Source organism: Nyctibius grandis, chromosome Z (assembly GCF_013368605.1).
Source record: "Nyctibius grandis isolate bNycGra1 chromosome Z, bNycGra1.pri, whole genome shotgun sequence".
NCBI classification, from domain to species: Eukaryota; Metazoa; Chordata; class Aves; order Nyctibiiformes; family Nyctibiidae; genus Nyctibius; species Nyctibius grandis.
In genome coordinates this window covers 58,328,070-58,353,610 of record NC_090695.1, presented here as the reverse complement: position 1 = coordinate 58,353,610, position 25,541 = coordinate 58,328,070, and positions in this window count along the sequence as shown.

The following is a 25,541-nucleotide window of genomic DNA, read 5'->3' as shown; positions in this document are numbered from 1 at the left end:
TACAGAGGGACTCTCTCTATGTTCAACATTTTTTCCTATAGTTTTAATATTTGTGTAATACTACTTTTTTTTCCCTAATATTTGGGTTAAACTATCTGTTGTTCACCGTCTTTTCTGTTATGATGACCTCTATTTTTTTACATAAAATATTATTAAATAAATTTTTATTTATTCTTTAGAAATCTAAAGATTCTAAATTATTTACAATACTCAATTCTGTCTGATTTTATTGACTCCAGAGAGATTACAGGAGATAGGATTTAGTCTTAATACTATTATTTTAAAAGATTGATGTCACAGTACTACTTGGAGATTCTAGTCAGATGCGGGACCCCATCGGGTAAGGTGATACACAATCACAACAGATGATACATCTTGAAGAATAGCATTTCTGATGATTCATTTCATATTACTGAATCTGTCAGTGATATTTTGAGAAATTCTATTCTAAGTGATAAACCTGAGAGCATTTAGTTCTATTTACCTAAATCTGGTGTTTAATGCTAGAGGCAATTTAAGGTCAGCAAAAACGGAAGTACTACTGGGTCTGTAGTGATTTTTTAGTATTTGTTAGCTGTTTGCCTACAAATAGAATACTTATTTGCTCTTATGTCCCATAGCTATCTTTTAGGTAAAGTTATTGCGTTATATATGTTTGTGCTGGTTTTATGTGGTATTGTGTGCACTAGGAAGTTTTGCATACACAAAGATTACGAGATAAATCAACTGAGAGCCTCTATGCAGTAGGCAAAGTTCAAGCAACTTCATGTTAACTAACAGCAGCTGGGGTTATTCACCTCTTTCGTTCAATACTAGGAATAATAAAAAACTATGACAACAACAAAAAAGCACAGTGCTTTTATTTATTGTTAGGACTATGAGTCCTAGCACTGTTAACAATTATATAGAATCTAAACTAAAATACTATTAAACCCTTCTAAATTAGATTAACTAACTATAAAATAGTTATATATGCTTTTAAATAGGTGCATGTAATTAACACACAACCTGGTATTGCCTATGTAAAAAGTTATAAAACTGTACAAGTTATGAGAAAACTTCTGAGACATTTTTATCCCACCAAGTATATTCTGTTCGATGTCTTTCCTGTCTTTAAGTCAAATTTGACTAATGATTTGGCTTGTGTAAGATTTTCTGTTTCTATATTTTTCAGCAGACATTGGTTTTGTAAATTGTATGTCAGCATGGAGTCTTATGGCTCTAAACCAAAGTAATTCCGTTTCAAATCCCAGCATTTCAACTGAATGCTGTAGCCACCTAAAAGCAATACATCCCACAATGACATTTCTATATTCAACAGTCCTGATAGGCAGTTTATTTTCTTTATGGAAATACATCACCCACAGTAAATTAAGATTTTTCTTAAAGCATAACTTCAGAACAGAAAGTCACCGTACTGGCGTGTACCTGAGTAAAACATGCAGGCAGTATCTATGGAAGTGATATATGACAATATTCTTCACCTGTAGCACACAAGATTTTCTGTATGACTATCAGATTTTTTGATGTTTAGGCATTTCTTTTCAAGGGAGTTGAGGCCCCTGAGTCTCTTCATGTAAGTAAAGGCAATCCCAGAGAACAACTGAAACAACCTTACTCCTGGGAGCTGCCCACATGTCTCTCCTCTACTCTTCCCTACCTACTTGCTTACTTGTTTTTATAGAAAAAATGGGCTGTTCAGGAACAGAGTTAAAACCACATGCCTTCTTTTGCCAGGCATGTACATTGTCCTTTCTGACTGGAGACTTTTTTCCCATATTCTTCGGGATATGGAGAAGGCTGAGGTACTGAACAACTTTTTTGCCTGTCTTCACCGGCAAGTGCTCTAGCCTCACCATCCAAGTCGTAAAAGGCAGAGTCAGGGACTGGAAGGATGAAGAACCGCCCACTGTAGGAGAAGATCAGGTTCAAGACCATCTAAGGAACCTGAAGGTGCACAAGTACATGGGACCTGATGAGGTGTATACACGGGTGTTGAGGGAATTGGTGGATGAAGTTGCTAAGCCGCTATCCATTATTTTTGAGAAGTTGTGGCAGTCTGGTGAAGTTCCCACTGACTGGAAAAGGGGAAACATAACCCCCATCTTCAAGAAGGGAAAAAAGGAAGACCCAGGGAACTACAGGCCAGTCAGTCTCACCTCTGTGCCCGGCAAGACCATGGAGCAGATCCTCCTGGAAACTATACTGAGGCACACAGAAATCAAGGAGTTGATTGGTGACAGCCAACATGGCTTCACTAAGGGCAAATAATGTCTGACAAATTTGGTGGCCTTCTACAACAGGGTTACAGCGCTGGTGGATAGGGGAAGAGCAACTGATGTCATCTACCTGGACTTGTGCAAAGCATTTGACACGCCAGGCTCTTCTCAGTGACATCCATTGACAGGACAAGGGGCAATGGGTGCAAGCTGGAACACAGGAGGTTCCACATAAATATGAGGAAAAACTTCTTTACGGTGAGGGTAACTGAACACTGGAACAGGCTGCCCAAAGAGGTTGAGGAGTCTCCTTCTCTGGAAACATTCAAAATCCACCTGGATGTGTTCCTGTGTGACATGATCTAGGTAATCCTGCTCCATCAAGGGGATTGGACTAGATGATCTTTCGAGGTCCCTTCCAATCCCTAACATTCTGTGATTCTCTGATTCTGTGATTCTGTGACACTGTCCCACATGTCATCCTTGTCTCTAAATTAGAGAGACATGGACTTGGTGGATGGAAAACTTGGTGGATAAGGAATTGGCTGGATGGTCGCACTCAGAATCACAGAATCACAGAATCAATCAGGTTGGAAGAGACCTCAGGGATCATCGAGTCCAACCGTTTCCCTGACACCACCATGTCAACTAGACCATGGCACTAAGTGCCATGACCAGTCTTTTCTTAAACACATCCAGAGATGGTGACTCCACCACCTCCCTGGGCAGCCCATTCCAATGTCTAATAACCCTTTCTGAAAAGAAATTCTTCCTAATGTCCAACCTGAACCTCCCCTGGCAAAGCTTGAGGCTGTGTCCTCTTGTCCTGTCGCTAGTTGCCTAGGAGAAAGGCCAACTCCCACTCCACTACAACCTCCCTTCAGGTAGTTGTAGACTGCAATAAGGTCACCTCTGAGTTTCCTCTTCTCCAGGCTAAACAACCCCAGCTCCCTCAGCCGTTCCTCGTAGGTCAGACCCTCCAGACCCTTCACCAGCTTGGTCGCCCTCCTCTGGACTCACTCCAACACCTCAACATCTTTCTTGAAGTGCGGGACCCAGAACTGAACACAGTACTCAAGGTGCGGCCTCACTAGTGCCGAGTACAGAGGGACGATCACTTGCCTAGGCCGGCTGGCTACACTATTCTTAATAGAGGCCAGGATGCCATTGGCCTTCTTGGCCACCTGAGCACACTGCTGGCTCGTGTTTAGCCGGCTGTCAATCAGCACCCCCAGGTCTCTTTCTTTACACTCAAAGATTTACGGTCAACGGCTCGATGTCCAAGTGGACTCCAGTGATGAGTGGCATTCCTCTGCGGTCAATAGTGGGACTGGTCCTGTTTAATGTCTTTGTTGGCGACATGGACAGTGGGATTGAGTGTGCCCTCAGCAAGTTTGCCGACGACACCAAGCTGTGGTGCAGTCGACACGCTGGAAGGAAGGGACAACATCCAGAGGGAGCTTGACAAGCTTGAGAGCTGGGCCTGTGCAAACAGCATGAAGTTCAACAAGGCCAAGTGCAAGGTCCTGCATGAGGGTCAGGGCAATCCCAAGCACAAATACAGGCTGGGAGGAGAATGGATTAAGAGCAGCCCTGAGGAGAAGAACTTGGGGGTGATGGTTGATAAGAAGCTCAACATGAGCCAACAATGTGTGCTTGCAGCCCAGAAAGCCACCCGTATCCTGGGCTGCAGCATGGCCAGCAGGTCAAGGGAGGTAATTCTGCCCCTGTACTTTGCTCTCGTGAGACCCCACCTGGAGTACTGTGTCCAGCTCTGGGACTTCCAACATAAGAAGGATATGGAGCTATTGGAACGAGTCCAGAGGAGGGTCACAAAGATGATCAGAGGGCTGGAGCACCTCTCCTATGAAGACAGGCTGAGAGAGTTGGGGCTGTTCAGCCTGGAGAAGAGAAGACTCTGGGGACACCTTATAGCAGCCTCCCAGTACCTGAAGGGGGCCTACAAGAAAGCGTGAGAGGCACTTTTACAAGGGCATGTAGCGATAGGAAGACGGGTAATGGTTTTAAACTGAAAGAGGGTAGATTTAGATTAGATATTAGGAAGAAATTCTTTCCTGTGAGGGTGGTGAGACACTGGAACAGGTTGCCCAGGGAAGCTGTGGAGGCCCCCTCCCTGGAAGTGTTAAGGCCAGATTGGACGAGGCTTTGAGCAACCTGGTCTAGTGGAAAGGTGTCCCTGCCTGTAGCAGGGTGGTTGGAACTAGATGATCTTTAAGGTCCCTTACAACTGAAACCATTCTGTAACTTTCCAAACACACAGTGTCTTTTGGAGTCAAGCTTTTTCGGTAAAGGCTTTGATTTAAATTAATCAGCTCTGTCATGTGAATAGACAAGTCTCTTAATATGAATAACACACACAAATTCAATAAATCTTTCAGTCTAGAATGCCGTTCATGTATAATGACTCATGCTCTTTCTTTATATCTTGCTGTTATAACTGATACTTTAAAAAAATTGAGAACTTTCGACAACTGTCATTCATAAGAAATTACAGATGAAAAATCAAGTTGATGAAGATATTGAAGAGCACAGTCACGTATGTTGTTTTACGAAACAATATCTATATGTATTTGCAAGCCTAGAATTTACTGTTTGCCCTAGTATTGCTTTGCCCTGCTTTCTGCATACCTGCCTGACAGCCATAGTCATGTAAATATTGGCAAGTTTAGCCCAATCTTAGTGAATTGCTGGGTCTTCTGCTGCTACAACATGGATAATAAAACTGTATTTATTACTGTACCATTATTTAGCGATAAAATTTTATCTCTAAAGCTCTTAGTACTGCGCCTGTTACCGTGTCCCAAAACTGTAACTCAGCAGGGCCACCTCAAACCTTGAACAAGAGAGGGTTTTTTACACTGGATTATCTTTTTCATGTGTACTTATGGGAACGTATATACCCATGTGTGCACAGACACAGTTCTATTGTCATATTGAAAAAATAAAAATAAATTCTAATTCTCCGGCTAATTCTGGATAGATAAGTCACAAAGAAGGAAAGAGTAAAGAGCTGGACTATAGTAAAAAAGTTTATGAACTTCCCAAAGAGAGTTTGTTCCCCAGCAGTATTTTTGGACACAGAATAAATTTAGTGTAAGTTGAGTGAAAGTAATTTTCTTACATCCCAAAGAATTAGTGAAAGGTTATTTTGGAGTACTGGTTTCTCCTCATATTTCTTTCACTGAAGAAATCCTGTAAAATACCTAATATGGAAAAATTCAAGCAACAACTGAAGTAATTTGATATTAATTCACATACTAGCTAAGAAATAATATGAGTAATAATTCACCCACTCCGTTCATTCCCACACATAAAACATTTACTTTATTTATTTATTTATTTATTTTCCCTCCAATGAATTAGAAGTTACTTTCTTTGGTTTCCTTTTTTTTCTGGAATTTTCATCTTCATCAACACAAAGGTCATCCAGATGAAGCGTCCCTCACAAAAAGAAAACCCAACAGAAAAAAAAACATAACCTTTTGAATGTTTTACACATCCCTAGTCCAATATATATTGCTTCTTTCACAATATGGGTTATATCATGTTGCCTCTTTTTGGGGGGCATTGGATTTTATTGTGTTGCCTCTTTTTCTGACTGAGCAGAAAGGGAGAGACATAGGGAAGTAAACTTCAAAGGCAATATGAAATACACTGTTGTATAAATTTCATTATTATCCTACATACATTTGTGTATTCAGATGAAATGCTTCATTCATATAATATTCAAGTAATATTATATTATGTACACCAGTAAGGTCTGGTATAGGAATCCCACCTCCTCGGCTGACCACCAGGCTGGAGTTTACTCTCTCTCTCCCTCTCTCTGTTTATGCTTTTGGTATCGATGACTATTAAAATGTTTTCTACAAAGGGGATTAGTTTCAGCATCAGGAATGAGAGGAATCCTACTTCTGAATACTCAGTAGCCTAGTACAACTTAGGGTACTCCCAAGAGGCAAGAGGTTACGTTTTCAATTTCTGCCTGTAAATCCTACAGACACAGGATTTAAGGTTGTCTCCTCTACCTCTCCTGCAAATGCTTTAAAGACAAATCTATACTGTATTCTGAGTTGGAGCTCTGTAGAATAGCTTTGTCAGGAGACATTCGACTTTTTGTATGACATAACATATCAAATCATAAAGAATGATAACAATTTTGAATACTTGGTCTGATGCTAAAGATTCGGTGTTCCAGTCCTCAGTCTACTTAATATAATTCTGTATCTCTGTAAGGAGACTGAATGCCCACAATCATACTTCATATGATCCCATAGGACATGAATTAGGTATTCATCATTGCAGACAGGGCATGCAGAGATATTTTTCACTCTGTGAAAATACAAAAAGCAACTGGAATGTATCAAGCTCTGTCTAGGGGTTCGTGAAGAACGAGTCGAGAGCCTATGGGTAAGAATTAAGGGGCAGGCTAATACAGGTGACACTGTTGTGGTTGTTTACTACAGGCCACCTGATCAGGAAGAGGAAGTAGATGAGGCCTTCTACAGACAGCTGGAAGTAGGCTCATGATCACAGGCCGTGGTTCTCATGGGGGACTTCAATCAACCTGTTATGTGCTGGAAAGAAAACGTAGCTAGTCACCCACAGTCCAGGAGGCTCCTGCAGAGCATTGATGATAACTTTCTGACACAGGTGGTGAAGGAGCCAACGCGGAGAGGTGCGCCGCTAGACCTCATGCTAACAAATAAAGAAGGTCTTGTTGGAGATGTGAATGTGGGGGGTAGCCTTGGCTGCAGTGACCACGAGCTGGTGGAGTTCAGGATCCTGCGTGGAGGAAGCAGGGCAATAAGTAGGACAACAACCCAGGACTTCAGGAGAGCTGACTTTGGCCTCTTCAAGGACCTCCATGGGGGTATACCATGGGTTAGGGCTCTAGAGGGTAAGGGGTGGTCCATGAGAGCTGGTCAATATTTAAGCTTCACTTTCTCCAAGCTCAAGATCAATGCATCCCTATGAGTAAGAAATCAAGCAAAGGGGGCAGGAGACCTGCATGGATGAGCAAGGAGCTTCTGGAAAAACTCAAATAGAAGAAAGAAGTCTACAGAATGTGGAAAAAAAGGACAGGCCACTTGGGAGGAATATAGGAAGGTTGTCAGAGTATGTAGGGAGGCAATGAGAAAGGCTAAAGCCCTCTTGGAATTAATTCTGGCAAGAGACATCAAGGACAACAAGAAGGGCTTCTTCAAGTATATCAGCAGCAAAAGGAAGACTAGGGAAAATGTGGGCCCACTGCTGAATGAGGAGGGTGCACTGCTGACAGAGGACACAGAGGAGACAGAGTTACTGAATGCCTTCTTTGCCTCAGTTTTTACTGCTAAGGCTGGAGGTACGAGAGAAAGTCTGGAGAAAGGAAGACTTTCCCTTGGTTGAGAAGGATCAAGCTACAGATCATTTAGACAAACTGGACACCCACAAATCCATGGGCCCCGATGGGATGCACCCAAGAGAGCTGAGGGAGCTGGCAGATGTTATTGCCAAGCCACTCTCCATCATCTTTGAAAGGTCATGGAGAACAGGAGAGGTACCTGAGGACTGGAGGAAGTCCTATGGCACTCCAGTCTTCAAAAAGGGCAAGAAGGAGGACCCAGGCAACTACAGGCTGGTCAGCCTCACCTCCATCCCTGGAAAGGTGAAGGAACAGCTCATTCTGGATGCCATCTCTAAGCATGTGGAGGAAAAGAAAGTTATCAGGAGTAGTCAACATGGATTCACCAAGGGGAAATCATGCTTGACCAATCTGATGGCCTTCTATGATGACATGACTGGCTGGGTAGATGAAGGGAGAGTAGTGGAAGTTGTCTACCTTGACTTCAGCAAGACTTTTGACACTGTCTCCTATAACAGCCTCATAGGAAAGCTCAGGAAGTGTGGGTTAGACGAGTGGACAGTGAGGTGGATTGAGAACTGGCTGAACGGCAGAGCTCGGAGGGTTGTGATCAGTGGTGCTCAGTCTAGTTGAAGGCCTGTAGCTAGTGGTGTCCCCCAGGGGGCAGTACTGGGTCCAGTCCTGTTTCACTTGTTCATTAGTGACCTGAATGAAGGGACAGAGTGTACACTCAGCAAGTTTGCTGATGACACAAAACTGGGAGGAGTAGCTGATACACCAGAAGTCTGTGCTGCCATTCATCGAGACATGGACAGGCTAGAGAGTTGGGTGGAGAGGAACCTAATGAAGGTCAACAAAGGCAAGTGTAGGGTCCTTCACCTAGGGAGGAAAAACCACATGCACCAGTACGGGTTTGGGGTTCACCAGCTGGAAAGCAGCTCTGCAGAGAAAGAGCTGGGAATTCTGGTGGACAAGAAGTTCACCATGAGCCAACAATGTGCCCTTGTGGCCAGGAAGGCCAATGGTATCCTGGGGTGCATTAGGAAAACTGTGGCCAGCAGGTCAAGGGAGGTTATCCTGCCCTTCTACACTGCCCTAGTGAGGCCACACCTGGAGTACTGTGTCCAGTTCTGGGTCCCCCAGTTCAAGGAAGATAAGGAACTACTGGAGAGAGTTCAGTGGAGGGCTACAAAGATGATCAGAGGACTGGAGCATCTCTCTTATGAGGAGAGGCTGAGGGAGCTGGGTCTGTTTAACCTGGGGAAGACTGAGGGGGGATCTTATCAATTCCTAAAAATACCTTAGGGGCAGGTGTCAAGAAGATGGAGCCAGACTCCTCTCAGTGTTACTCAGTGACAGGACAAGGGGCAATGGGCACAAACTGAAACATGGGAAGTTCCATCTGAATATGAGGAAAAACTTCTTTACTTTGAGGGTGATAGAGCACTGGGACAGGCTGCCCAGGGAGGTTGTGGAGTCTCCTTCTCTGGAGATATTCAAAACCCGCCTGGACATGACCCTGTGCAACATGCTCTAAGTGAATTGGCTTTGGCAGGGGTTTGGACTAGACGATCTCCAGAGGTCCCTTCCAACCTTAACCAGGCTGTGATTCTGTGGTACTGTGATTCTGTGATACAGCTTGTCCCGCACAGTCTTCACAAATTCCAATTTTAATTGACAAATAAACTTTTGTGACCTTGATTGCAAAAAAAAAAGCATTAAAAAGCCAAACTTGGTGCTGGAATTTGTCATGCCTAGCTCTCACATCCATTGTGTGGATAAGCACTTTTCCTAAACTAGGTCATGATTTATTTAGTCATGATATAGTTGCTTAGGTTAAATACAGCTGATTGCCCCTATATGTGATATTATGTCTACCCTAATTATTTACCATCAGCAGCATAAGTCATGCAGCATCTTTTGAGATCACCTGGAAAGCTCAGCACCCTCTCTGTGATATATGCATCTTACACACTCCCCTCATTTTTGCCTTTGCACATAGACTTACCCATTTATCTTAGCACTTCTGCAAAGCAATTTGAAGCATCTGCTACAACCATGTCAGAAGATAATCACATATCACAAAGTTCACAAATAAGGACTGTATTCAGCAGAGAAAATGCAGCCCACAAAAAAACAGAATTCTATATGTTTTCCCCAGGGTTACAGAAGAAGAATTCTCTCGCTCCCCCTCAGGCTGTCAAGGAAAAGATAAGTAGGTAGATAAGTAGGTAGATAAATATACAGATACAGGCAAGAAGAGTTCTTTCAGTAAATCAGAAAAGGAGAGAAGAAAAAGGGAGAAGACGTGAGTGTTCTGTAGAGATATGTAACAATAACTAAAAGACACAAGTCTAAACACACTAAAGACAGTGTTTATTATCAAACACAGTTTGATAATAAAGAATAAAAAATGAGTTATTGTAACTGTTCCTATTCCAAGTACAGAGGGAAATAAATTTCCTTACAGATATCTTTTTTTTTCCTTTTCCTTTTTTCTTTTCTTCTGCTAGCAACATTCTTTATTGTTTTCCTGGATTTATTTTTTTTTCCTTCCAAATATTTCTTCTGGTTTATTGAAGCTGAGTACACATCATTCTGTAGGTCTCAGGTAGGAAGAGGTCACTAAATCCTGACAGAAATTCAGACAGCTTTCTTTAATATAAGACATGTTTAATAACTAACTTAAGGAAAGATACTGGATATTTCAGTTATATGGAGAAGTAAGAGGAAACACAGAATATACAGGATTGCCAGTCATACATCCCACACTGTTTCACCCACACTTATCTCAACAGACATGTGACAATAAAAAAATCTTGCTGAGTATGACAGTATTGCAGAACAGATGAGGTTGTCAGGCACCTCTGGAGAACCATTAGTCCAAATTCCTGCTCAAAGCAGGGAGATGTCTAGAGCAGGCTGCCCAGGACCATGTCCGTTCACATTTTTATAATCTCCAAGGATGAAGACTCCACAAGTTCTCTGGGCAAAGTGTGTCAGTGCTCAGTCACCCTCAGAGTAAAAAAGTACTTCCTGGTGTTAAGAGGGAACCACAACGTTATATTGCTGGCTCATGGTCAGCTTGTTACCCACCAGGACCCCAAGGTCATTTTCTGCAAACCTGCTTTCCAAGTGGGTGGTACCCAGCTTGTATTGGTGCATGGTGGTGTTCCTTCCCAGGTGTAAGACTTTGCACTTCTCCTTGTTGAACTGCATGAGGTTCCTGTCAGTCCATTTCTCCAGCCTGTCCAGGTCACTCTGGATGGCAACATGACCTTCTGGTGCATCTGGGACTCTTCCTGATTTTGTATCATCTACAAACTTGCTAAGGGTGCTCTACCCTATCATTCAGATCATTAATGAAAATGTTAACTGTATTGGCCCCAGAAATGATCATTGGGGTACATCCCTAGTGAATGGCCTCCAGGTGGACTTTGTGCTGCTGATCACAGCCGTTTGAGCCTGGCAGTTCAGCCAGTTTTCAGCTAACATCTCTGTCACTTGTCTAGTCTGCATTTCACCATTTTGTTATTGAAAATATTATGAGAGATAGCATCAATAATGTAGTATAGGTTACATTGAATTCTGCTAGTTGCTTTTATACCTTTATCTTCCTATCCCCACCATGTTTTCGAGGCTGTATAGATGAGGCTGCAATTTTTCCATATGTTTACAACACACAAAGGAGGAAGTAAATCAAATAAATAAGTCAAATATTTTCAAGGAAATCACAGAAATAAGATTCTTACTTAAGATTTATTGGGTTTATGCCACAAAAAGTCTCTTCTGCTATATAATGTCATTATTGTTTAGTACAATTTTTGAGGATAAAATATGGTTTCAGATCTGTAACACTGAAGTAAATATTGTTAAAAAATATATATCAAACCCCTCTCCCCCCAAAAAAACCTACCACATATTTTTTTAATGTAGTTTCAACTTGCAAACTTTTTAATTGGAACCAGCTAAGTGTTCCATCTATTCCATCTATGGCAAAGTTCCTATAAAAAAAAAAAAACAACCAAAAAAAATGAACAAACGAACAAAAAACAAAACCTGTACCAAAGTTTGTCTTTGAAACCTGAAAATTATCCCTTTGAGGTGAAATAAACAAACAAAGCCCATTGATATTAATCAATATGGTACTTATGAAAGGTGCCCTTATGACCTCTGGAGACCAGCATTTCCTTTTATCCACACAAGCAGCTCAATAAAAATGAAGCATGACTCCCCACGTTATCTGCCCATAGGTCTCAACTTTGACATGCCACACCTGCAGGTGTGGCTCATTTATCCCCCAAGAAAAGAACCTTAACAAAAAAATTGGTTGTTCGGATCACTTCTGTGATGTAGAAGTCAATAACGTTTCATATAGACCAGCACTCATCCTAATTACTTTCAGCTGGTATAAACCTCCGCTGAATCTGAACTAGTGACCTGCAGATGAAAGGCTTAGCATTATGTTACTGACACCTTCTCATCCTTTGCCTCAGCTGTTACTGATGTTCCTTTGACCCTGTAGGAAACTTTTGAGAGTTTGGAAAACTGGTGGGTGTCAGAGCCAAAGTAAGATCATATTTCTGCAAGTCATGTGTAATTAAGTGTTGTCAATGCTCTTGCAGAAAGAAATATTAATGGAAAGAAATCTTTCTATCACATTGGATGAAAAATAACATTCAACACATCCAAAATATTCTCTTTTTTTTTAAAAAAAAAATAATTCATAGAATCATAGAATTATGGAATAGTTTGGGTTGGAAGGGACCTTAAAGGTCATCTAGTCCAAACCCCCCTGCTACAGGCAGGGGCACCTTTCCACTAGACCAGGTTGCTCAAAGCCTCGTCCAATCTGGCCTTAACACTTCCAGGGAGGGGGCATTCACAACTTCCCTGGGCAACCTGTTCCAGTGTCTCACCACCCTCACAGGAAAGAATTTCTTCCTAATATCTAATCTAAATCTACCTTCTTTCAGTTTAAAACCATTACCCTTCTTCCTATCACTACATACCCTTGTAAAAAGTCCCTCTGCAGCTTTCCTGTAGGCCCCCTTCGGGTACTGGAAATCTGCTATAAGGTGTCCCCAGAGTCTTCTCTTCTCCAGGTTGAACAGCCCCAACTCTCTCAGCCTGTCTTCATAGGAGAGGTGCTCCAGCCCTCTGATCATCTTTGTGACCCTCCTCTAGACTCACTCCAACAGGTCCATGTTCTTCTTATGCTGGAGACCTCAGAGCTGGATGCAGTACTGCAGGTGAATTCTCACGAGTGTGGTGTAGAGTGGTAGAATCACCTCCCTCAACCTGCTGGCCACACTTGTTTTGATACAGCCCAGGATACGGTTGGTTTTCTGGGCTGCAAGCACACATTGCTGGTTATAGTTGAGCTTCTCATCAACTATCACCTCCAAGTCCGTCTCCTCAGGGCTGCTCCCCACATAGTGGTCACTTCTGCAAGTCAATAGTACATGTCAGGTTGGCAGATTTCTTCTAAAATGACCAGATATCCAACCTTCATTGTTTTTTTTTCTGGTCTATACAAGTATTTATCTTGAAAGAATGTTCTAAATTTCTCACAGTTCCTGTGTTAGCTTGGCAATATACAATCAATTTCTGCTGTCTTTTCATGGAAGCACTGACTCATTGTGTCGTTGGAAATATCGTGTTTGTATACCTACTGTAGCGTCACAGACTGAATATATGCTAAAAGGGAGAATGTCTGCAGTTAAGGATAACTGAGATTTCTACATATGACTTAGAATCAGAATCTGAGCTATCATGGATTTCTCTGGAGCTTCAACGGTCAAAACCACAGAGCTTTCAGGATTTGCTGACTTCTGAGTGCTATGTCATAATTTATAGCTCCCAGACATGACTGAATCATTTGAGCTCCAACACTCTATTAATAATTCTGCATGTTAGAAATCTGCCCACATAAACATCGTGAGCTATAGCCTATGTATTCACACTTACTGAAAGACTTGATTTCAACCAGATGGTACTTTAAAGGTTTGAGGCATCTCTAAAATAAGCGAGGATGCTGGTGGAGGGTTGTTTTCCTGCTGCTGGTCATAGAGACAACATTTTAAGGCTTTGAAACACCTGCTGTTTGTGTCACAGTTTTCAAAATAGCTGGCAAAATGAGTAAGACCCTTATTTTATGGTTTCATTATGAGTAGTCCTTTGCAAAATGCAATTTGGTATGATTTTAATTTTCCTGCATCCAAAGCAAAGTTTCATAACAAGTTTCAATTGCTGCAGCAATTAGAAGGATGGGGAGTAATTTTACTTTGCTCCATTTTTTTTTTATTTAACAGATTAAAGATTCTGATTTGCCAGCATTCTCAGGTACATTTTCCCCTGAACTTATCTTTCCATTTGTTTGTCATCAACCTGCTGACTCATGAGGAATTCAGAAGGGTGTTACTCTTTTTTTTTTTTCTGCTTAACCTGGGTGTGGTTATAAATTCAACAGCTTCTTTCTGCTGGGATCTTTGACTGCAGTATAATGCTAACCTGTCATTCAATCAAAAGTCATAATCACTAATCAATCATTCATCATGTGATTGCAAGGCTTCACAAATTCTTCTAAGGCTCATATTTTGCCATGTTACAGTCAGCTACTGAGAAGAACAACATTTTATAACCACTCTCTCAAAGTAAAAATTTTGCCCACATTTCAGCCAGATTATTTTGGGAACCAAAGGTGTTTGATTAAGTTTGTCATTTCTGCTTTGGTTTTAATTTTGGAAACCTTTGCATTATGGTTTCATAAGATCTCATAACTGAGAGACAATTCAGTTTATTCTAAAAGCTATACCATGCTCCATGTCATCATGTGGTACCAACAATCATATTATTTTTCATTTCAGTGACAGAGCCCCAGATTTCAAGTCTCTTCAGCTCTATGTATAGCATTCTTTTGGGGAGAATAGACAATGATTTTCCTAACTTGAAGTTAAGTTCTCAGTACAGTGGTAGTCTGGACAGTTTATACTCCATTTAATTTCTTTTAAGGTGTCTTTGAACACATGAAAGCAGAGACATTGCAAGTTAAAACTGAAGATTAATTGAATGACTGCAGTGCCAGCAATGTCCAGGTTTCTTGTTCTGCAAGAAGTTCTGAGATATCACAGTAATCTGTGTTTTAAAAGGTAATTAGAAAAGATAGGTATTTCTCTTTTCCCATATTTTGATGAGAATTTAATGGACGTTAGAAGTTCTCTATTTACAATTATTAAATATTGGAAACAAATAATCATTTTAGAAGACAAAATGAAAATATTCTTTTTCTAAAAAGGCATGAACATTTCAAGGCAGCTTTATCAGAATGTCGTGTTTCATGTTTTTCCAAACAAACCTGACTCCAAACCACGTTTGTGCAAAACAGCTTTGTTTTCCCAGAGGTGGCAGAGAGGAAATGTATTTCTGAACTAGCTTGATTTAAGACCACAAACCTGAATCTCTACTGCATGGGAAAACAGAATTCGGAAAAACCCGTTGAGCTGCATGCAAAAATAGAATTGGGAAGAACTAGCTGAGCCCTTGTGCCCAGTCCTTCAAGACTCCAGCCAACCTTATAAAGACATTTCAGTCTAACAACAGAGTTAAGAAAATATCTACCGCAAGTAGTACATATATAAGTGCATACACACACACAAACCACCTCAGCCAGTATTTTGATGAAGTGCAAAAGACCAAAACACAGAGGAGGAGAGAAAGGGAGATCAAGAATATTGTTTCACTCCTTCACATGCGGAAAAAAAGGTAGATGTAGATGATTACCATGACATGTGATATATATATATATGTATACCTTACTGAGGACAGCCATAAAAAAGATGCTTCTAGGCTAAAAAAACCTGATTTGATTGTGTCCTGGCTTATACATTTCATTCAATTGTATAGTTCAATATAGAGCAATAGCTATAGAAAACAAGAAACAAAAAGCTTGCCATGTGGGGAACCTGATGTGCAGCTGCTTTATGTTAGTAACATGAAGGTCAGTACCATAGAAAAGAAACTTAAGGTAACATTCATTTAGCTGCACAGAACAGATTTATGATTTCATTGATTTTTTTTTTATTTATTAAATTAACACGTATTTGAAATGAATCTCTGTAGATTTGTTGACCCTTCTTGAGGAACAGAAACTATGACCCTAGCCATTTTTTTTAGACAAGGGAATATCACTTCATAAAAAATAATAATAAAAAAAAAATAATCTGAATTGATAGATCCAAATGGTGCAAGTTCTTGAAATGCAGCTTTCACGCACACAATTTACACCATACTAACAATAGCCATGTTTTTCTCAGAATGAAGTTAATTGTGTTGTTTTCCTGGTTTTCATTATTTTCACAATGAAATCTCTATATCTTTGAATTTTTCTTAGCTAAAAAAGTAAATATTTCGCTCCTTTAATCTTATTCTCTTAGGATTGGGTTAAACTGGAAAGTTGTGTGTGTGGGGGCAAGATGCAAACTGGAAGTCAGCTAAGTGGCTATAGGTTGGAACATCCTTACAGGCTGGTTACAGGCCTGAAGAATCTTTCCATCTCGAATGTTATATTTAAAAGATAACTCTACCAGTTTAAAAAAAAAATTATTTCTTAATGCATATTCCTTTAGTGATAATAAAAGCACTTTAACTGTATATCTGATCTGGCCTTGAGCTGAACATCGTATGTAGAACAACATTAACATTTTTAATAGTTGCTATACTGCTTGTCTTAAAGACATATTCTGCTTAACAAAGACCCATTGATCTTTATAAACAATATGCTCCTATCTTCATTTTTCATTCTAGGCATCACTGTCTATAAACTCTTCTATGAGTAGACCAGTTCATGTTTTTGTCATCTTTTAGTTTCTGACATTGCTCTTCCAATTCTTTCAATGTGCATGAAAAAGAAGAAATGAGGAAGAGTGGACAGGTGCCAGGAGAGTGATGAAAGTAACAGCAAACATAACATCCTTCAGAATAAAGAAAGACCTTACCGTTCACAAGCCATTCAAGGATCTGTTTTTAACTCCAGATGATGCTTTGAGTTAAGAAAGATGATGCTCTGAGTTAAGCAAGATGATTCTCTGAATTAAGAGCTAAGAATTTCTCCATCACAGCTTGAAAAAAAAATCAGCATTATACAATGGGAAGCTGCATTTAGGACATGTTCACCACAGTGGAACAGGAAGAGGCACTTAAGGACAGTGGAGTGGAAAATAAAATCGGATAAGTGTGGGGGACCAAGCAACATGACAAGACAAGGATAGGCTGTGTAAGCAAAAAGCTTAAACAAAAGTTCTGAAAAGCATCAAAACAAATTGTGGAGTTTACCTTCCTACTGAAACTTTCTTCAGTTTAAAAAAAAAAAAAAAGAAAAAAGAACATTGTGAAGGGTCTTTTTAGGGTTTTAATTTCCAAATGATATTCTACTAAATTTCAACCTAAATTCTACTCTAGTGGTAGGATTTGTTTATCATATATAGTACATATTTCGGTGAAAAAAATGCCAAAACCTTAGTAGCGAAGGAAATGGTGGAGCTGAAATTGTTAAAGATGTTTCACATCTGAGCTCTGTCATTGGAAGTTGAACCTGATACAATGGTTGGTGAAGCATACTGTTATGCTGGGACTAGAAGTTATTTTTTAATTCAGAGGAGTGATGGTTTCTCCACAGAAAGGAGCTAATAATCCTTAACCTTTAGCTCCCTTCCTGTGTCTTTCTTCCTCTGTCACTGGGAAGATAGATGACAATGATAATTCCATTGCTTCTCATGTGCTATGTTGTGCCCAGATACTCGATTAGTTTTGCTTTTGACCTAATGCCCACTAAAAATGAAGATAAAATTGAGTTCAAACTTGTGTTTCAGAGGTCAAAGACCAAAACTTTCCTTACTAGCTACTCAGTCCACTGTTTTTCTATCACAAGAGTAACACTGCTGCACTACTTGGTTACAGAATTATCAGGCAATCTTTACAGAATGCACAACTTGTACAAAAATGTTATGGTCTCTCAGCCTGCAGAATGACACTGCATTTTCAGGGATGATCACTAAGGACTATCACAGAATGCCTTTTCTAGTTTTAATATTAGCTAACAAATATTAGGATAGCACTAAGTATTGGAATGAAGAAGAATACAAAATTCATAGCTTTTTCTGGAAAAAAATAATCTGTTGTACAGATAACCATGTTAGAAGTTTATATGGATCAATATAAAACTTTATTTTACATGATCAAACCTGGGAAGGGATTCCATTCCAGAAAACTTACAAATCATCTTTTTTTTCAACATTAGTATAAGAACTCAGAAGAAACCTTATTATATGTATTCATAACATTTTCATCAGTAAAGTACTTGGTCATATTTTCCACAACTTACATTTAGGCAACATAATTTCCCAAGAATGAAGATTAAATACCACATAACTTCTTAACTTCAAAAGAACAAAAATGAGAAGGAAAATCTTAGTGCTAGGATACTGAAGCTGGAAATTACTAAGAAAAATGGACTTCAAAGATGTTATAAAATTGTTACAGTGCTTAGACTTGGATTTTGAAATACTTCTAATTGGAACAAATTCATCCTGCAGTGCTGAAGTAGTTTACCTTCACTCATTTTTAGACAGTTAACTTTACACATTAAAAAGATAAAGACTTGGAAAGGGAGACATAGTTTGTCTTGTAGGTAGTTAAAAGGGATTTTTCTGTATAGTTCGTACTCCTACAGCATGTGGATCAGGAGTACTGTGATTTCTTTGATGAATTCTTCTTACACAACTGAAAGGTATGCTGTTGAAGGAAACAGAGAAGAATTACAAAAAAAGTCGTCATAAATACTTTTATAAAAATTCAATTCTCTTCTGACAGTGAAAAACTGAATTAGAACAAAAAGGTGCACTTAATAAAGAACTATCTGCTATGAATCATTGAAATCTCTAATAATGAAGTAGCTGTATATTTATATTATTCCTAGAAAGTTCTGCTTGAAGGTAAAACCAGAATGCATATGATACAGCCAGAAACAGAAAAAATCTTTAGGAAAAATAACACTGAAAGAACCAATCAGAGAAAACTCTCACACCCTAAACTTGTATCTCATTATGTGAGTGACTGAGCAATCACTGTCAGGAACAGAAACAGCTAATGGAATCATCACTAATACCTGAATCTTCCTGAAATTTGCCCTTCAGCAACCCCTCTGTCTTACCCAGAATGGGCCTGAGAGAGTAGATTTCAAGCAGATCTCTATCTTTCCCAATCAGAAAGGAAGCACAAACTTGTATGTAGAAGCAGCGAAAAACAAACATAAAGCTGACTGTTAGCAGCACACAGGAACACAGTAGCTTATACACATTCAAACAGATGTACCACTAGGAGAACAGTAGGAATGCATCCTGTGAAAAGGCACAGGTAGATTATGGGATGGTGAAGAAGCCACTCCAGACACATAGCTTTCCAGCTGAAATGAGCTTGACTATTTAGAAGCATATTTAGCAACATTTGCAAGGTCTGGCAGCTTGTACGAGTACTGCCCCATGCTGAAGGAGAAAAACAAATGACATTTTTGTCCAGAAGTGGCCAGATACATACAATGATACCTAAACCAAAAAGGGATTTTAAACTGTAGACATTAGTCAGGCCCCACATCCAAGCCATCTCTTCCAGAAAAGAATCCAGAAGGTTGCATAAAGGTTATTGTCTGTCAAGAAATTTATTTCTTCACAAAGCACTAGAATTAACTTTTGATTCCCAGGAAATTTGTCTTTTTATGTCAGGGTAACACTCTTACTAATAATGGGATTTTGAATTCCAAAATGCTGTTTGGACTTTCCTAATGGTCTTGATTTAACTGATAGTTTAAGTAAGGATTGTTATAAATCATGACATAAATTAAATCTCTGTGGTGTAAATTAAAATCTCCCTGTGCAGGGAAAATTTGGCAATTTTGTCTAGGAAACAATTATATGTTTCCTAGAACTAACAAGATGGTTAAGCACAGGTAACTGTTCATCAAAAGTTTATCCTTTTTTTTTTATAGAAATATATGTGGTTTTCAATCAGGGTTCACAAAAGCAAATTCGAATACATCTCTCAGCAGGAATTATTCTTGTTCTGCTTAAGTAGGTTCCAATTTACTAAAGTAGATCAAATTTCACTGGACTTCGAAATAAAAAAAAAAAAAAAAACTTTTTCATTGCAATACCAGAAAGACCAATTCATTAAAACATACCTGAAAGTGCATTAAAAAAAAAAAAAATCCATGCTTATGGCTTTCAGTGAATACAATTAGATTAATATTCCACATTATTTAAAAAGGTGACATTTTTGTACATTCCTCTATAAAATAATCTAATGTAGTTTTCTGACTTGCTGATGGAAATTGTTACTGAATCCAGTTTCATGAAATGACATGCATTTAGCTACTTTCCTCTTTTCAACTAAAAAAAATCACAATGATGGAATATTCAGTTCAGTAGTTCCCTGAGCACAGTTTCAAATGATTTTTCTTGGCTAATCATGAAGCAAAATCCGTTCAAGATTAGTAAATGCCAAAACCTAGAACTGAGAGACATATAATGACAATGCATCTTAACAGGAAATAAAACCCAATCTTTCTCAAGAAGAATAATTTCATGCAAATTTGGCAATATCATAAATGTTTTTGTTGTATTTTAAAACATTTAATTGACAAAAGCAAAAGTAATCCCAAGCCAAGCAACTTTCCAGAAGGAGATACAGTTAAGAAAAAAAACTGGAGAGAGAGGTGACATGTGGTACACAGTGTGATTGGCATCTCACTATAGCTCAGTGGTTGCAGCATGGGAAGCTGAATCAGACTACAAGTGGGGTTTGCTTTCTGTAGGCCTACTAAGGAAATGAAAGAAAAATATATACGTATTTATTCGTCTCTGCCACTCAAGGTGCATATCATGGTGTGTGTGTGTATAAAAATGGGAAAAATATTACTGTCTGACCTGTGGATTCTGGATTCTTCTGCATACCCTTGCCCTACATCACAGGAGAATCTTACTATGATAGAACTGTTTTCTCTTCTTACATCTGTGATATTTGCTATGCTGGCTTCTGGGACAGGATGGCTCTAACCAATAACAATAACCAAGGTGGAAATCAGAAAGGGTTAATCTCTTCCTATGAGACTCATCAGGCAGGGACTCAAAAGTCATTTTCTGTTTCACAGGCATTATGGAGGCACAGCTGAGATAAAAGGAATAAGAATAGATTTAGAAGGTAATGAAGAAATTGTGGCTTTTATCCAATGAAGAATAAAAGATTCAGCTTGTGGAGTCAGAACTTTTGCACAATTTTTGGAATAGGACAAAGACAGGACTAAAGTCTTTCAACTTAAGATCCTTCCTTGGACGTTTATCAGATCCTTTTGGTGAAAAGCTTAAATGATGGTGGTCCTGGAAGCAGGCTGCAGAGTACTTCTACAAGAAATGGCATCTCAGCTTGCTGGTGCTGTTATCTCATGAATAGTAAATGGGAGGTTTGTAACCTGTCACTTCCCTCCTCCATAGTTGCCCTCCTCCATAGAGTTTCATCCATGGCCTAAGTCTGGTACAGTCCAGCTACAAAACCTTGGCTCAGACTTCTAAAGATGTTGCTAAGTCATAAGGAAGAGCTGTGAGAAAGTTCATAAATCTGTCCAACGTAAGAAAGGCAGAACTGCAGGCAGAGGTAAGATTGCTGAAAAAGTGACAGTCAGCAACTCAAAGATTCAAGAGGAAGAATATTCACATGGTAAGTTCAAAAATCCCAGGGCAAAAAAACAAGGTGTCAACAGATGGCAACCACAACATCAAACGTGCTCAGGAGCAGTGGAAGCTGTCCCTTACCATTCCAACTGAAAGCGGCTTGGCCAGCAGCTAAGTGAGGGTGGTGGGCATGCTAACACCTAGCCTTACAATCTTTTGTGCAAGACATGTTGATTGATTCATACCTTTAAGATTGTAAAGTCTATCTGCTCATGGCAAAAACTGCCCTAGCAAAGTAATCTGGAGAGGTATGAGTACATGGATGACACCTCTACCGTTTGCTAAATCATAAGAACTGCAGTCAGATCCGTAAGTCTATCCCTCTGCCTGTGTTTCATTCATTCAGATGTTCTAATTAAGCTCTAAACTGGACTCCAAGTCCCAAAACACTTCTGTATTAAGGAAATGAAAGAAAAATATATACGTATTTATTCGTCTCTGCCACTCAAGGTGCATATCATGGTGTGTGTGTGTATAAAAATGGGAAAAATATTACTGTCTGACCTGTGGATTCTGGATTCTTCTGCATACCCTTGCCCTACATCACAGGAGAATCTTACTATGATAGAACTGTTTTCTCTTCTTACATCTGTGATATTTGCTATGCTGGCTTCTGGGACAGGATGGCTCTAACCAATAACAATAACCAAGGTGGAAATCAGAAAGGGTTAATCTCTTCCTATGAGACTCATCAGGCAGGGACTCAAAAGTCATTTTCTGTTTCACAGGCATTATGGAGGCACAGCTGAGATAAAAGGAATAAGAATAGATTTAGAAGGTAATGAAGAAATTGTGGCTTTTATCCAATGAAGAATAAAAGATTCAGCTTGTGGAGTCAGAACTTTTGCACAATTTTTGGAATAGGACAAAGACAGGACTAAAGTCTTTCAACTTAAGATCCTTCCTTGGACGTTTATCAGATCCTTTTGGTGAAAAGCTTAAATGATGGTGGTCCTGGAAGCAGGCTGCAGAGTACTTCTACAAGAAATGGCATCTCAGCTTGCTGGTGCTGTTATCTCATGAATAGTAAATGGGAGGTTTGTAACCTGTCACTTCCCTCCTCCATAGTTGCCCTCCTCCATAGAGTTTCATCCATGGCCTAAGTCTGGTACAGTCCAGCTACAAAACCTTGGCTCAGACTTCTAAAGATGTTGCTAAGTCATAAGGAAGAGCTGTGAGAAAGTTCATAAATCTGTCCAACGTAAGAAAGGCAGAACTGCAGGCAGAGGTAAGATTGCTGAAAAAGTGACAGTCAGCAACTCAAAGATTCAAGAGGAAGAATATTCACATGGTAAGTTCAAAAATCCCAGGGCAAAAAAACAAGGTGTCAACAGATGGCAACCACAACATCAAACGTGCTCAGGAGCAGTGGAAGCTGTCCCTTACCATTCCAACTGAAAGCGGCTTGGCCAGCAGCTAAGTGAGGGTGGTGGGCATGCTAACACCTAGCCTTACAATCTTTTGTGCAAGACATGTTGATTGATTCATACCTTTAAGATTGTAAAGTCTATCTGCTCATGGCAAAAACTGCCCTAGCAAAGTAATCTGGAGAGGTATGAGTACATGGATGACACCTCTACCGTTTGCTAAATCATAAGAACTGCAGTCAGATCCGTAAGTCTATCCCTCTGCCTGTGTTTCATTCATTCAGATGTTCTAATTAAGCTCTAAACTGGACTCCAAGTCCCAAAACACTTCTGTATTTTTTACCCTAGATGACTATAGCTTTAAAAAAGCAGTTAATGTTTTCACTGGCTAGTAAAAATACCATCGATGTATAAAAGGGACAGATGCCATGTCCTCCACATTTCCGAAGTCGTACGTTCCAGTTTCCAAACATCTTCAGTAAGATAAGTAAATTAAGTGTGGCAATAATTCACAATATCCACAGCCATAAGCTGACAAAAATTTTTGATCCTTTGTACCAATTTTCTATGCTTTCTATGAACCTGACAATAAGGCTAGTGAAATTATTAAAACCACATTTATATTTTCCACTTAACTATAAAGATTAATTTGCATGTTTTCTATTTACAAATATGTAAATAGAAATATGTATGTGGTCACATTATCAAGAAAAAAGTTAGAATATGTTCTATTAAAAAAAACCCTTAAATCTCTCGTGTTACATACTAGATACAACCAGCTATGAAGCTCTGGTACTTGTTTTTCCAAATAGTTGCAGAAGGCTAAGATTATAGTGAAACACTTTACTCAAATGAACAGTTACTAAATCTGAGTATAGTAAATTAATTTTACCAGTTCAATAGTAGGGAAAGGTAGCTTAGAATAGAACACAGTGCCCAGTTATATTTTTATCCGTAAGCATATTTTTCAAAAAAAGAAAATATATTTCTAAGCAAAGAATATTATAAAATGAAACTACTAAATAATTCTGTTTTCTGAAGAATAGATTTCATTATATATTTCATATTAAGGGCCGGCAGGGAACCATAACTCTGGCAAAGGCATTAAATACCTATCTAGTTTTGGTGCATAGTTAGAAGTCATGTCTCCTTTTAGAGTCAAAGAACAAAGAGGGATTCCTTCAGAGCAGGAACATAAATTCAGAGTTTCTGTTTTTTTTCACTGGAGCAACTTATACCTCTTCATTGAATGCGACTGTAGCCTAGGGAATATAAGCTAATATAAAGTTACTGGATATATAATTTAAGAACTTTTAAGTTATATGGTGTGAATACACCTCGCTGCTTCAACTATTCCTGTTTAGATAATCTATAACTGTCATTAAATTACTAGGCAAGCAACTCCACACTATCAAGCAGAAAATCCAGGAATAAACAAATGTGTCTTGGCAGAACTGAGGACTAATTTGGTAATATCAGCAAAGGAATCTAAAATACAATACTAACAGTATTTTTACAGTGTTGTTTTGCAAAAAAAAAAAAAAAGGGAGGTACTTGAAGTAATTAGAGACTAACAAATAATAAATATAATTTTCTACATGTGAGAAATTTCTGACAAATATCTGATTATTATAGGTAAATTTTGGATCAACCAAAATCTTCTTCCAGGGACTTTATTAAGAATATCATTCACATCTTTAACATATATTTATTGTTCAGAAACTTTCCTTGATTCCTCCATAGAAATATTTGGGAGGGGTTTCTGTGGTCAAGAAAGTTTGTTACTTTTACTCTAAGGTATTCAAGTAAGAGGATATTCAATCTGGAAATTCTGATAGGGATTAAAAAGAACAAGCAATGGAATTTTGTTTGTTAACACTTTTGTCTTCATTCTTAAATTGTACTTACTGGGCTGTATTCCGTAGAATAGATGAAAACAATTAAACAAATCAAACATAAAATAAACAACAGGCAAATAATGCAAGATGCTGTTGTCATCCTGAAATTCACAGGGATTATCAAAAGTACCTAAAATCCCCAAGCTATCAGAAGATTCCTTCACACAAATTCAGAAAAAGAAGTTACAAGCAAGGGACAGAAATGATCACACTGAATAATTTTACAGAAAATGCCTGGCCATGGAACTCATTGTGTAAATCAAATAAATCAGCTGAAACTCCTCCATTGCTAGTATGTTGCTGCCGTAATGTCACACAGGGTAGACTCTGAACTACAAAGAATAGTGGATCTCAAGAGCTTAATTCCACACGTCCTTGACAGGGAAAACAGCTGGGATGTGGACTCCTTTGTAACACCTTGATGTCTGAAGCAGGTGGCATTCAGTTGCTTCACCTCTCAGGGCTTCAGGGCTTCAGCTCGTCTTTCTCAATTCCACCTGCATAAGAAGCCTGTTGCAGCAAGGTCAGCATTTTCAAAGGCAACAGTGACTTTGCCAATGGTACCAGAAACAAGCTTTTTTTATCAAGACTTGCAATCACAATGTCCTAGCTGTTGCTTTCATTGTTGGTAACCCAAATCAATAAATGATAGACACATCAATAATACAGTAGATGAAAATCCTGCATGATACTGGACACTTAATCCAAATGCCACCAATAGTCTTATATTTAATTTTTGTACATCTTAATTGGCTGATTATAAACAGGAGGCTGATTTTTAATAAAATGTTTATTTATTCCATCCATTCAATCCACTCTGAGTTAAAATGATCTCTGCAGAGAAAGAGCTGGGAATTCTGGTGGACAAGAAGTTCACCATGAGCCAACAATGTGCCCTTGTGGCCAGGAAG